Here is a 15,652-nt window from a genome sequence, read left to right as displayed (position 1 = left end):
AAACCAACCGACCCTTTATTAAGGGTGAGCCTATCATTGACCGTCCAAAGTGTGATTCTGCTGGCACAACCGATGTTCGCCCTCATAACGACTTCTGGTGGGATGATGTGCATGTACTTGCTGAAGTCATAGGGGATCGGCAGACACTCCAACTTAGTTTCTTGAATGACCTTGCAGAAGTGTGATGGATTTGACTCCTCGTGGAAATGACTATAATTCCTCGACCTGACAGAAGACTCTCAGCAGCGCAGCCCTCCTCCACCTACTTTTCCTTTGATCAGTTGCCTTGTACCGCCACCTTGCTCTTTGAGTAGTTGTCCTCAGCAATATTGCCGAGGACAAGCTTCTCAGTAGAGTACTGCATTGAACAACTGAACAAGATCAATGGAGATTTTATAGAACAATCTAACCCTAAATTGACATGGTAATCGACCAAAATCTGACCCTATATCGACATGGTAACTCACCAAGATCTGATCCTATATTGACTACATATGTACATGGGTAGTCAACAAAATCTATATGTATGTCAACACCCAAATCTGACGGGACTTAAACACCAAAATGGATCCGTGGACTCCCAAATCAATCCCATAACTGACACCATAAATGGACACCAATATGGATGACCAAATCATGCTCTTAATTGATACCCCAAATGGAATCTTAAATCGAATGCATGAAGTTTAAATCCATGCCTAAATACACCCCAAATCAAATCGTAAATCAGGGAGACAAGGCTTACCGCCATTGACGAAGCATTAGCGGAGGGAAGATAAAGCGATGCTAAAACTCGTGGTCGCCGTTAGTGCTCGCCATCCAAATCTTCCCTCCTATAATACTCTCCACCGTCTGTGAGAGAATGGAGAGAGGGGAAAGTGAGGGTTGAGGAGTGGGTGAGGGGATTTATGGCGTGGCTCCAGGAAACAATGCGACTTCTCTTGCGTGTTCCCACACCTGTAGTCGGCTGCAGCCTCATGGCCTATTTGCGCTCTCTCAGGTCAGGCTCACTGGAAATGGTCGATTCGGCTGTTCCTCTGGAGCCAGGCTTTGTAATGCTTTAGGTTTGATGCAATGCAGTCCCAGACGCTAGCGCAGACAACCAAATGGGCCAAAATTGCATCACTGGGGTTGGCTAAGGGGGATGCATCCAACCAAACAGTCCCTAACCAATGCTAAAATGAGGAAGAACATAACTCGGAACCTATACTTCTTAGACGTTGAAAGTGCAACTAATCCCTGGGTGGTTTTGGTAATTCATAACAACGTATAGCTCATTCAACTAATACTCTTTCGAGATCAACATTTCAGAAAGTTCACTGATTGGTATGTCATGGACTAGAGATGTGGACCCCTCAAAATGCTAAGGACACATATCGGCAAAAGCTCAAGACTCTACATTTTCATTTTAGTGATCCAAGATCACATTGAGTCTAAGGAAAGGCAATACTATTAAAAGGGGATGAAGTGTTGCTTAATGGCTTGCATGCTCAAAATGCTTAGTGATATGCTCCAAAAACCCTCAACCACTTTCTCATTTCAACATATGTCATAAATCTAAAGTCAAACTCGGCCCCACCGATTTGATCTATCCGGCGCCACCGAGTTCACTTGACATAGCCATATCCACAAACCCTAATCAGTTCGTTCTCACTGATAGGGATATCGGTCTCACCGAGATGGGAATGCAAACTCTCTATTTCCCTCCGTAACGTTTGGGTCTAACCGAAGTGAGCGATCGGTCCCACCGAGTTGGCATTGCAAACTCTCTGTTTCCTTTTCGTAATCTTTTGGTCTAACCGAGATGAGCAATCAGTCCCATCGAGTTTGCCTGACCAAGTCTCTGTTTACTTATTACTGAAATCGGTCTCACCAAGATGAGGTTTTTCCCTAACCCCAGCGCATCGGTCTCACCGAGTTGATGTTGTCGGTCCCACTGAAATGCCTAACGTTCACATTTTGAACGAAGTTGGTCTGACCGAGTTTAACCATTCCGTACCACCGAGTTTGGGAATTTGTGTGTAACGGCTAGATTTTGTGTGGAGGCTATATATACCCCTCCACCCCCTTCTCCATCTACGAGAGAGCCATCAGAATGTGCCTACACTTCCACTACTCATTTTCTAAGAGAGAACCACCTACTCATGTGTTGAGACCAAAACATTCCAATCCAACCACAAGAATCTTGATCTCTAGCCTTCCCCAAGTTGCTTTCCACTCAAATCATCTTTCCACCATAGCCAAATTTGTGAGAGAGAGTTGAGTGTTGGGGAGACTATCATTTGAAGCACAAGAGCAAGGAGTTCATCATCAACACACCATCTATTACCTTTTGGAGAGTGGTGTCTCCTAGATTGGTTAGGTGTCACTTGGGAGCCTCCGTCAAGATTGTGGAGTTGAACCAAGGAGTTTGTAAGGGCAAGGAGATCGCCTACTTCGTGAAGATCTACCGTAGTGAGGCAAGTCCTTCATGGGCGATGGCCATGGTGGGATAGACAAGGTTGCTTCTTCGTGGACCCTTTGTGGGTGGAGCCCTCCATGGACTCCCGCAGCCGTTACCCATCGTGGGTTGAAGTCTCCATCAACATGGATGTACGATAGCACCACCTATCAGAACCATGCCAAAAATCTCCGTTTCTACATTGCGTTTGCTCCCTCCAAACTCCTCCCCTTTACCTCCCACTGCTATACTCTTAGAATTGCATGTGTAGGTTGATTGGTTGATTTGTGTTAAGTTGTTAAAATCTGCCAAAACTTAAAATTGGGAAAAGGCTAGATTTTTATTTGGTTAAGTAGTCTAATCACCCCCTCTAGACATACTTTCGATCCTAGAAGTGGTATCAGAGCTTTGGTCTCCATTTTCCTTGATTTCCATAGCTTTGGTGATCATAGCCTTGGTTTTACAACGTAGGAGAGTATGGCATCTAGCGAGGGAAATTACCACCGTAGAGGTCCTTGCTTTGATGGTACTAATTTTCCTAGTTGGAAGCATAAGACAAAAATGCATATTCTTGGACATAACCCCGCCGTTTGGGCTATTGTGTGCATTGGTTTGCAAGGTGAATTCTTCGATGGGAGAGAACCAAATCATGAAGCAACCGCGGAAGAGTTGAAGATGCTGCGATACAACGCTCAAGCTTGCAATATCCTCTTCAATGGATTGTGCCCCGATGAATTCAACAAAATCAGCCGTCTTGAGAATGCAAAGGAATTTTCGGATATTTTGATTGATATGCACGAAGGTACCAAGTCCGTCAAGGAATCCAAGTTGGATGTGCTTCAGAGTCAACTTGACAAATTCAAAATGAAGGATGGTGAAGGTGTCGCTAAAACGTACTCTAGGCTTGCTCTCATCACAAATGAGATAGTCGGCTTAGGAAGCGAAGAGATGACTTACAGATTCATCATCAAGAGGATCCTAAGATCCTTGGATGGAAAATATGATACCGTGTGCACATTGATCCAAATGATGCCCAATTACAAAGATCTCAAGCCAATGGAAGTCATTGGAAGAATTGTTGCTCATGAGATGTCACTCAAGGATAAAGAAGAGCTTCACAACAAGTCTAGTGGTGCATATAAAGCCTCATGTGATGCTCCTGCAACATCCTGTGAAAAACAAGTCTTCAATGAGGAATTGAGCTTAATGGTGAAGAACTTCAACAAATTCTACAAGAGTAGAAGCAAAGAAAGAAGCTCCAAGTCAAGATCCTACCATGACAAAAGATCTTCTAGTCATGAGAGAAATTGCTACAATTGTGGAAGACCCAGACACTACTCCAATGGGTGTATGGATCCCTAAAAAAGAATAGAAGACTCACCTAAAAGAAGAATTAGAAGAGAGGAATCACCTCCAAGAGAGAGAAGGAGTAGAGATGATCATTATGAACGAAGAACCTCTCGTAGAAGCAAGGATTCGGAAAGGAAGGACAAGTCATCAAAGAGCTACACAAAACTAAGACATCAAGCTCATGTTGGTGAATGGGTATCCGGTTCTGACTCCGACCACCACTCCGAGAGAAGTTATCACTTCGACTCCAAATATACTAAAGACGAAGGTGTTGCCGGTCTTGCACTTGTGTCAACCAACTCCTACGACATATTTGAGTCACCAAATGAAGGAATTGGAAGATGCTTCATGGCTAAAGGCCCAAAGGTATCACACCCCGAGTATTTTGATTTCAATAGTGATGAAGATGACTTGCTAGGTGATGATGATTTACTTGTTGACAATTCTAGTGATGAAAACTATGATGAAATTGCTATTAATCATGCTAGTTGAGATGAAATGAATGACAATGATAAGAAGGAGATTGAGCGTCTAACTAAAGAACTAAACGCTCTTAAGTTAGCTCATGAAACTACTTTTTAAGATCATCGAGAACTTCTAAAAACTCATGAGAAGCACGCTTCGAGAAGCTCAACCTAGAGCAAGAACATGGGTTCTTAAAATCCATCAATGATGATATTCAGAAGAAAAGTTCTTCTTACATTGTCAAGCGTTTACTCTTGTCTACTTACATGCCACAAGTAAAATCTAGCAACAAGAGTAAGAAAGATTCTTCTTCTAGTAGTAACAATAACCATGCTAAATCCAATATTGTTGCTTCTGGTAGTTCTATTGCTTCCACTAATGATTCTCTTAGCCAAGTTACACTTGAGCAAGAAAATAGCTTATTGAAGGGAATTATAAGCAAGGTGTTTACAAGAGCCTTGCCAAAAGTAAGCAATTTGAAGAAATTGTACGCAAGCAAGGAAGGCACCGGAAGAATCAAAGTGTTGGTTTTGAACAATAGTTCAATGCCAATGGAGTTGAGTGGGACAAAGATCAATACCCCAATACAAAGTTTGTTCCTCAACAAGAGAAGTATGATCCTACTTCCTTCAAGGGGACACAAGCTCAAGATGATCATCCACCACAAGACCACAAGCTAAAAGGCAAGGACAAGATTCAAGAGGAGACTGATGCATTTCAAGATGCTCCAAAGGCCTTGGTCAAGTGGGTTCCCAAGTCTACCTCAAGTTCAACTTCATCAAGTACATCTACAACCCCAAGGATTCCCATCAAGATGATGTGGATCCCAAAGAACAAGAACTAGAGAGTTCTTGAGGGTGACTCCGCCAACATACTTCACTCATATTCATATTGGCAAGAACAAGTGCAGTCAACTTCCACATCTTGCACTAGTTCAAGGAGTCACAAAACCTCTTGATAGTAAGTCAAGGGACATGGTAACCTAATGCTTCCATGGAAATCATCATGTGTGTATTTCACTCTATGTCTATGGATATCCTTGCTTGTTCCTTGTGGGACTAACCCATGTAGGCATTGGAAGTGCAACTCACTCCAATGGATTGCTCCAAATGATCTACATCAACTTTGAGCATCCACATCTTCAACATATACATGAAGTCATCATCGACAAAACCAAAGGTTAGTTCATCCCTCTAAAAGGGGATATCACATCTAGGGGGAGCTTTACTCTAAGAATTGAGCTAAAGCAACTCTAATGGTGTGAACACAATGATGCTTTATGTAAAAGTGGTAACCCCACTTGTGCTTAAACATGAGTATGACCTATCATCAAATGTTCTCATTTGACTCCTAAGTCAATATACTCATATATAGATGACCTAGTCATCGCCAAGTGCTTGATAGATGCTAGAGTGTTTGTGCATGCTTTGCCACATATTTCATTTGCTATCTTATTGTGTGAGCATGTTGGTTGCATAACTTTCTCCATTCGAGGACATCCATTTGTTGTTTTGATTGTTTGGTCCCTTCTTTTTCCAAATGGATGGACGAGAATGCCTAAGTATTATCTCTAGCTATCTATGCTTTTCTCATCTCAAACTCTATTCATGCTACATCACAAAGTTTGATCTAAGTCAGATTTGAACCCTCTGGGTGAGGAGCACTCGGAGCCACCAATTTGTCATAGACTTAAACTTCCAAAACCTCTTGATGCATCTCAGTCTGACCGATTCATTCCTTTCGGTCACACCGAGTTCATTAAGTTGATCTAGGTTTCAATCTTGGTGCAACCGATTTGAACACTTCGGTCTCACCGAGTTGCAGTAACCGCTTGTGATTCTATATCTCGGTGCCACCAAGTTGTTCCACTCGGTCTCACCGACAGGGTCTGGATATATATACGGACGGGTCCAATTTTTGGAAACTTCTCCAAAAACCCTTCGCCCGCGCTATCTAGCTCTGCCGACCCAGGTCTCTGAATCATCGCCTCCATCGCCAGCGTCCTCCTGCCGCTGGTCTCCACCGCCATCTACGAGATCTCCTCTGCAATTGTCGCTGTAGCGAAGTCACAACCAAGTTAGGGTATGAGTTCAATCCTTTGTTCTTTCTTACTCCAATTCTTAGCACAAAGATAATGCCATGATTCTTGCCACGATCGAAACTATTCTATCCAACAGAAACTCCCTTTAGATTAGTTTTGATTCAAAAATTTAGGGTTAGGTTTCCGCCGAGCTCATCTCGGACCGACCGAGTTGTAGAAATCGGTCCCACCGATTTGGCCTAGGCCATTGCACTGTGATTTTCATTCTGACTGAAACTCGCAAATAGGTGTGATCGAGTTCAAAACTTTGTGAAACCCTAGCAATATTGGTGTCACCGAACTGCGCCTCGGTCTGACCGAGTTCACCAGTTTAGACACTGAATGTTGCTTCGGTGTCACCGAGTTCAGCAAATCGGTAGCTCCGAAATGACTTCAGTAGAAAATTAAAACTAAGTTTTTGGGTCATTTGATTTGCAAAAACTCTGCACTTTGTGATGCTCATCCACTCTATCTCATCTATATCTATTCACAGGGTCAGCTTTCAGTTTGCAGCATGTCTGACAACAGTGACAACCAGAATATGTCAGAGGAACAGGTTCAGATGAGTGAGGGCACTAGTCCCTTTGAGAGTAGTCAAGATGATGGGAGCAGAAGCACTCCTAGTAACATGCCCAAAGCTGCAACTAGGCAGAGGAAGAAGAAGACATCTGAGTATGAGGATGAAGATTTTGATTGATGAAGAAGTCTCTTCCAAGAGGAAAGGAGACAAGAAGGAAACTCACACTGCTACTAAGCCAGGGTTGAAGACAAAAGCTCCTGCTAAAAGAGTCCCCATGTCCAAAGCCAGAGCCTCAACCCAAGAGACCATGGTGTTCACTCTTGAACCTAAAGAGGACAGTGAGGGCAAGAAAAGGAAGGAGAGGGTCAAGAAGATAATGGCCAGAGTCATTGGGAGATCTGCCATGATCAGAGACCAGGAAGAAGATGAAGAGAAAGAGGCACCTCCTGCCAAATCACAGAAACTGATGGGGGATGCAATCAGATCAGGGTCTGCTCCTTCAAAGCCCAAACCTGCCCCCAAGGCTGCTACTCAAGCTCCAAAGAGATCCACCAAAAACATATCTGCTGCTGAGAAGAACAAGGCCCGAGTGCCTGAAAGGGAAGAAGAAGAAGATGAGCAAGTGCTCAGAAAGTTGAAGCCAAAGATTCCTGATCATGATGACACTCACCCTGTTGCTGAAAACATGAAGCTCAGGAAGGATGCAGGTCTCAGGCTATGGAGGAAAAATGACCCATATGCCATCAGAAGGAGAACAACTGTTGACTACATGTTCCACACAAAGGAACAACAAGACTTCTATGAGATTGTGCTGCTTGACAAGAAGCCAATAGTTAGTGACATGAGATGGGACGACTGGGAATACATTGATAGCAACGAAGATCACTTCCCAGGAGTCCATGAGAGCTTCAGATTGACAAGTGTTGATGCATTTGTTGGCCAGAAGTTAACTGAATGGAATGATCAGTTGATCATATAGTTCTACTCCACATCACACTTTTACCCTGATGGTAAAATTGTGTGGATGGGTACCAAGTACCAATCAACTATGGCTGAGTGGGCAAAGCTGATAAATGCCCCAAAAGAGCGTGATGATGATACATATGTGTATGCTAAGCCAAGGAAGGGACATGACTCCATGGCTCATATGTACAAGGAAATCCCAGCCGCTGCCTTGGACACCCACAAGTTTGGGTCTGTCTATTATCTGCTGTCAGGTCTACCAACAATCAACACAATTCTCAGACACACCTTGCTGCCCAAGTCTGGAGATGACAAGATGATTAGAGGGCATTCAATTAATCTGCTGCATATGTTTGATGTGCCTGAAAAGTTCAAGGTGATGACATTGATTGTTGAGACAATCAAGAGGTCTACTACAGACCAGAATAGATCATGTGGCTATGCTCCACAAATTCAGATGCTCATTAACTCCAAGATGGGCAAGAGCACGTATCTTCTGGATAAGGAACATCTTCCCCTGCTGCCAGAGTTTGAAGATTATGTGGTTGTCATGGATCCATCCCATCCCACATCTATGCAGGCTCAAGAGAAGAAAGAGAAAGCTAGAGCTGAGAAGGCCGCCAAGATTCCAAGTGCAGAAGAAGCCTCTCAAGTATTCCTGAAATCCCAACAAGATCAACTAGGCTATCTCATTCAAGAAACATTGAGGATTGAGAAAGGGTTGGAAACCCTGACTCAGAACCAGGAGAGTCTAGAGAGGATCTTTGAGACTGAAATTCATGACTTAGATGTGAAGGTAATAGAAATTCAGTCTACAGTGGAGAAGATCCAAGAAGAGCTTGAAGACAGGGATGAGGGATCTACTACAGATGCTTTTCAGCAAGTCCCAAGGGGACCTAGGTCATCATCTATGCCAGTTGTAATAGATCCTAGACCCACAGTGTGAGCACCTGCAGCTACAACTTCAGTTGCTCCTCCAGTTGCAACTCCACCAGCTCCTCAGACCTCTTCAGATGCATTCATCACAGGACTCCTCTCCACGCCACCTTCGCACTCCGGCGCTCCCGGAGATCATGCTTAGAGCCGCATAGCAGTATGCATTTTCAAGCTTTTTGGTAACTTGTTGCCAAAGGGGGAGAAAGTGTATAGATCATAGGCTTCGAGAGAGAGAGAGAGAGAGAGAGAGAGAGAGAGAGAGAGAGAGTGTGCTTGCTTATTTTGCCTCCTTTTGCTACTCCATTTGCTTTGCTTGTTTAAACAATGTTTTATTCTTGTGTGTGAGATACCTCTATGATCATATCATACTTTAATGCTTGTGCTTAATGATGATATCCTTATCTTATCTATGATCATTCATATCTTATTTTGGTGATGAGTGCATATTCCATATTCTATCATTTTGAGTGCTCCACCAAGATGTATGTGACATGGAAGAGTGACCCATAATCCTAATTGGTTGTGCATTTGCATTCAAAAGCAAATTTAAATAATGCACAAATTTAGGGGGAGCTCTTTCTTATCACACACTTCTCAAAGCGACGATGTACTTCATTTATATTATCATTTGTCGAAGCTTTGATCTATATGTTGTCATCAATTAACAAAAAGGGGGAAATAAAAAGTGCAACTAATCCTCGGGTGGTTTTGGCAATTCATAACAACATATAGCTCATTGAACTAATATTTTTTGAGATCAACATTTCAGAAAGTTCAATGATTGGTATGGCATGGACTAGAGATGTGCACCCCTCAAAATGCTAAGGACACATATTGGCAAAAGCTCAAGACTCTACATTTTCATTTTAGTGATCCAAGATCACATTGAGTATATAGGAAAGCCAATACTATTAAGAGGGGATGAGGTGTTGCTTAATGGCTTGCTTGCTCAAAATGCTTAGTGTTATGCTCCAAAACCCCTCAACCACTTTCTCATTTCCACAGATGTCCTAAACCTAAAGTCAAACTCGGCCCCACTGATTTGATCTATCCGGTGAAGGAAATATGCCCTAGAGACAATAATAAAGTTATTATTTATTTCCTTATTTCATGATAAATGTTTATTATTCATGCTAGAATTGTATTAACCGGAAACATAATACATGTGTGAATACATAGACAAACATAGTGTCACTAGTATGCCTCTACTTGACTAGCTCGTTAATCAAAGATGGTTAAGTTTCCTAACCATAGACATGAGTTGTCATTTGATTAACGGGATCACATCATTAGGAGAATAATGTGATTGACTTGACCCATTCCGTTAACTTAGCACTTGATCGTTTAGTATGTTGCTATTGCTTTCTTCATGACTTATACATGTTCCTATGACTATGAGATTATGCAACTCCCGTTTACCGGAGGAACACTTTGTGTGCTACCAAACGTCACAACATAACTGGGTGATTATAAAGGAGCTCTACAGGTGTCACCGAAGGTACATGTTGGGTTGGCGTATTTCGAGATTAGGATTTGTCACTCCGATCGTCGGAGAGGTATCTCTGGGCCCTCTCGGTAATGCACATCACTATAAGCCTTGCAAGCAATGTAGCTAATGAGTTAGTTACGGCATGATGCATTACATAAAGAGTAAAGAGACTTGCCGGTAACGAGATTGAACTAGGTATTGAGATACCGACAATCGAATCTCGGACAAGTAACATACCGATGACAAAGGGAACAACGTATGTTGTTATGCGGTTTGACCGATAAAGATCTTCGTAGAATATGTAGGAGCCAATATGAGCATCCAGGTTCCGCTATTGGTTATTGACCGAAAACGAGTCTCGGTCATGTCTACATTGTTCTCGAACCCGTAGGGTCCGCATGCTTAAGGTTTCGATGACAATTATATTATGAGTTTATGAGTTTTGATGTACCGAAGGAGTTCGGAGTCCCGGATGAGATCGGGGACATGACGAGGAGTCTCGAAATGGTCGAGACATAAAGATCGATATATTGGACGACTATATTCGGACATCGGAAAGGTTCCGAGTGATTCGGGTATTTTTCGGAGTACCGGAGAGTTATGGGAATACGTATTGGGCCTTATTGGGCCATACGGGAAAGAAGGAAAAGGGCGTCAAGGGTGGCTGTGCCCCTCCCCTTGGTCTGGTCCGAATTGGACTAGGGAAGGGGGGCGCCCCCTTCCTTTCTTCTCCTTTTCCCTTCCTCTTTTCCTATTCCATATGGGAGGTGGAATCCCACTAGGACTAGGGAGTCCTAGTAGGACTCCACACTTGGCGCGCCCCCTCCTAGGGCTGGCCTCCTCCCCCCTTGCTCCTTTATATACGGGGGCAGGGGGACACCCCATGACACACAAGTTGATCTTCGTGATCGTTCCTTAGCCGTGTGCGGTGCCCCCCTCCACCATATTCCACCTCGGTCATATCGTTGCGGTGCTTAGGCGAAGCCCTGCGTCGGTAGAACATCATCATCGTCACCACGCCGTCATGCTGACGAAACTCATCCCCGACACCCTGCTGGATCGGAGTCCGGGGATCGTCATCGAACTGAACGTGTGCTGAACTCGGAGGTGCCGTACGTTCGGTACTTGGATCGGTCGGATCATGAAGGCGTACGACTACATCAACCGCGTTGTCATAACGCTTCCTCTTACGGTCTACGAGGGTACGTGGACAACACTCTCCCCTCTCGTTGCTATGCATCACCATGATCTTGCGTGTGCATAGGATTTCTTTTGAAATTACTACGTTCCCCAACAGTGGCATCAGAGCCAGGTTTTATGCGTTGATGTTATATGCACGAGTAGAACACAAGTGAGTTGTGGGCGATACAAGTCATACTGCTTACCAGCATGTCATACTTTGGTTCAGCGGTATTGTTGGATGAAGCGGCCCGGACCGACATTACGCGTATGCTTACGCGAGACTGGTTTTACCGCCGTGCTTTGCACACAGGTGACTAGCGGGTGTCTGTTTCTCCAACTTTAGTTGAACCGAGTGTGGCTACGCCCGGTCCTTGGGAAGGTTAAAACATCACTAACTTGACGAACTATCGTTGTGGTTTTGATGCGTAGGTAAGAACGGTTCTTGCTCAGCCCGTAGGACCACGTAAAATTTGCGACAACAAAGTAGAGGACGTCTAACTTGTTTTTGTAGGGCATGTTGTGATGTGATATGGTCAAGATGTGATGCTATATTTTATTGTATGAGATGATCATGTTTTGTAACCGAAGTTATCGGCAACTGGTAGGAGCCATATGGTTGTCGCTTTATTGTATGAAATGCAAACGCCCTGTAATTGCTTTACTTTATCACTAAGCGGTAGCGATAGTCGTAGACACAATAGATGGCGTAACGACAACGATGCTACGATGGAGATCAAGGTGTCGCACCGGTGACGATGGTGATCACGACGGTGCTTCGGAGATGGAGATCACAAGCACAAGATGATGATGGCCATATCATATCACTTATATTGATTGCGTGTGATGTTTATCCTTTATCCATCTTATCTTGCTTTGATTGACGGTAGCATTTTAAGATGATCTCTCACTAATTATCAAGAAGTGTTCTCCCTGAGTATGCACCGTTACGAAAGTTCTTCGTGCTGAGACACTACATGATGATCGGGTGTGATAGGCTCTACGTTCAAATACAACGGGTGCAAAACAGTTGCACACGCGAAATACTCAGGTTAAACTTGACGAGCCTAGGATATACAGATATGGCCTCGGAACACGGAGACCGAAAGGTCGAGCGTAAATCATGATCAACATAGTGATGTTCACCATTGAAAACTACTCCATCTCACGTGATGATCGGACATGGTTTAGTTGATTTGGATCACGTGATCACTTAGATGACTAGAGAGATGTCTGTCTAAGTGGGAGTTCTTAAGTAATATGATTAATTGAACTTAAATTTATCATGAACTTAGTCCTGGTAGTATTTTGCAAATTATGTTGTAGACCAATTGCTCGCGTTGTTGCTTTCATATGTTCATTTTGATATGTTCCTAGAGAAAACTGTGTTGAAAGATGTTAGTAGCAATGATGCGGATTGGATCCGTGATATGAGGTTTATCCTCATTGCTGCACAGAAGAATTATGTCCTTGATGCACCGCTAGGTGACAGACCTATTGCAGGAGCAGATGCAGACGTTATGAACGTTTGGCTAGCTCAATATGATGACTACTTGATAGTTTAGTGCACCATGCTTAACGGCTTAGAATCGGGACTTCAAGGACGTTTTGAACGTCATGGACCATATGAGATGTTCCAGAAATTGAAGTTGATATTTCAAGCAAATACCCGAGTTGAGAGATATGAAGTCTCCGACAAGTTCTATAGCTAAAAGATGGAGGAGAATCGCTCAACTAGTGAGCATGTGCTCAGGTTGTCTGTGTACTTCAATCGCTTGAATCAAGTGGGAGTTAATCTTCCAGATAAGATAGTGATTGACAGAATTCTCTAATCACCATCACTAAGTTACTAGAACTTTGTGATGAACTATAGTATGCAAGGGATGACGTAAACGATTCCCGAGCTCTTCGTGATTTTGAAATCGACGAAGGTAGAAATCAAGAAAGAGCATCAAGTGTTGATGATTGACAAAGATCACTAGTTTCAAGAGAAGGGCAAAGGGAAAGAAAGGGAAACTTCAAGTAGAATGGCAATTAAGTTGTCACTCCCGTGAAGAAGACCAAAGTTGGACCAAAGCCTGAAACTGAGTGCCTACACTGCAAAGGAAATGGTCACTGGAAGCAGAAATGCCCTAAATATTTGGTGGATAAGAAGGATGGCAAAGTGAACAAAGGGTATATTTGATATACAGGTGTTTGATGTGTGCCTTACTAGTGTTTATAGTAGCCCCTGAGTATTTGATATTTGTTCGGTTGCTAAGATTAGTAACTCGAAACAGGAGTTACATAATAAACAGAGACTAGTTGAGGGGAAGTGACGATGAGTGTTGGAAATAGTTCCAAGATTGATATGATCATCATCACACACTCCCTATATTTTCGAGATTAGTGTTAAACCTAAATAAATGTTATTTAGCGTTTGCATTGAGCATGAATATGATTTGACCATGTTTATTGCGATACGGTTATTCATTTGAAGTTAAAGAATAATTGTTATTCTGTTTACATGAATAAGACCTTCGATGGTTATACACCCAATGAAAATAGTTTGTTGGATCTCGATCGTAGTGATACACATATTCATAATATTGATGCAAAAAGATGCAAAGTTAATAATGATAGTGCAACTTATTTGTGGCACTGCCGTTTGGGTCATATCGGTGTAAAGCGCATGAAGAAACTCCATAAAGATGGATTTTCGGAATCACTTGGTTATGAATCATTTGATGCTTGTGAACCATGCCTTTTGGGTTCTCCGGAACAATGGAACAAGCTACTGACTTATTGGAAATAATACATACCGATGTATGCGATCCAATGAGTGTTGATGCTCGTGGCAAGTATCGTTATTTTCTGACCTTCACAAGATGATTTGAGCAGATATGGGTATATCTACTTGATGAAACATAAGTCTGAAATAGTTGAAAGGTTCAAAGAATTTCAGAGTGAAGTGGAAAAATGATCGTAACAAGAAAATAAAGTTTCTGCGATCTGATCGCGGAGACGAATATTTGAGTTACGAGTTTGGTCTTCAATTAAAACAATGTGGAATAGTTTCACAGCTCACGCCACCTGGAACACCACAACGTTATGGTGTGTCCGAACATCGTAACCGCACTTTATTGGATATGGTGCGATCTATGATGTCTCTTACTGATTTACCACTATTGCTTTGGGGTTATGCATTAGAGACAACTGCATTCACGTTAAAAGGGCACCATCTAAATCTGTTGAGACGACACCATATGAACTGTGGTTTAGCAAGAAACCCAAGTTTCGTTTCTTAAAGTTTGGGGCTGCGATGCTTATGTGAAAAAGTTTCATCCTGGTAAGCTCAAACCCAAATTGGAGAAGTGCGTCTTCATAGAATACCCAAAGGAAACTGTTGGGTACACCTTCTATCACAGATCCGGAGGCAAGATATTCGTTGCTAAAAATGGATCCTTTCTAGAGAAGGAGTTTCTCTCGAAAGAAGTGAGCGGGAGGAAAGTAGAACTTGATGAGGTAACTGTACCTTCTCTCGAATTGGAAAATAGTTCATCACTGAAATCAGTTCCAGTGATTCCTACACTAATTAGTGAGGAAGCTAATGATGATGATCATGAAACTTCTGATCAAGTTACTACAGAACCTCGTTGGTCTTCCAGAGTACGGTCCGCACCAGAGTGGTACGGTAATCCTATTCTGAAAGTCATGTTACTAGACCATGATAAACCTACGAACTATGAGGAAGCGATGATGAGCCCAGATTCCGCAAAATGGCTGGAGGCCATGAAATCTGAGATAGGATCCATGTATGAGAACAAAGTGTGGACTTTGGTGGACTTGCCCGATGATCGGCAAACCATAGAAAAATAAATGGATCTTCAAGAGGAAGACGGACGTTGATAATAGTGTTACTATCTACAAAGCTCGACTTGTTGCAAAAAGGTTTTTGACAAAGTTCAAGGTGTTGACTACAATGAGATTTTCTCAACTGTAGCGATGCTTAAGTCTGTCCGAATCATGTTAGCAATTGCCACAATTTATGAAATCTGGCAAATGGATGTCAAAACTGCATTCCTTAATGGTTTTCTTAAAGAAGAGTTGTATATGATGCAACCAGAAGGTTTTGTCAATCCTAAAGGTGCTAACAAAATATGCAAGCTCCAGCAATCCATCTATGGACTGGTGCAAGCATCTCAGAGTTGGAATATACGCTTTGATAAGTTGATCAAAGCATATAGTTTT

This window comes from Triticum aestivum, chromosome 3B (assembly GCF_018294505.1).
Source record: "Triticum aestivum cultivar Chinese Spring chromosome 3B, IWGSC CS RefSeq v2.1, whole genome shotgun sequence".
NCBI lineage: Eukaryota > Viridiplantae > Streptophyta > Magnoliopsida > Poales > Poaceae > Triticum > Triticum aestivum.
This window is presented reverse-complemented; position numbering follows the sequence as displayed.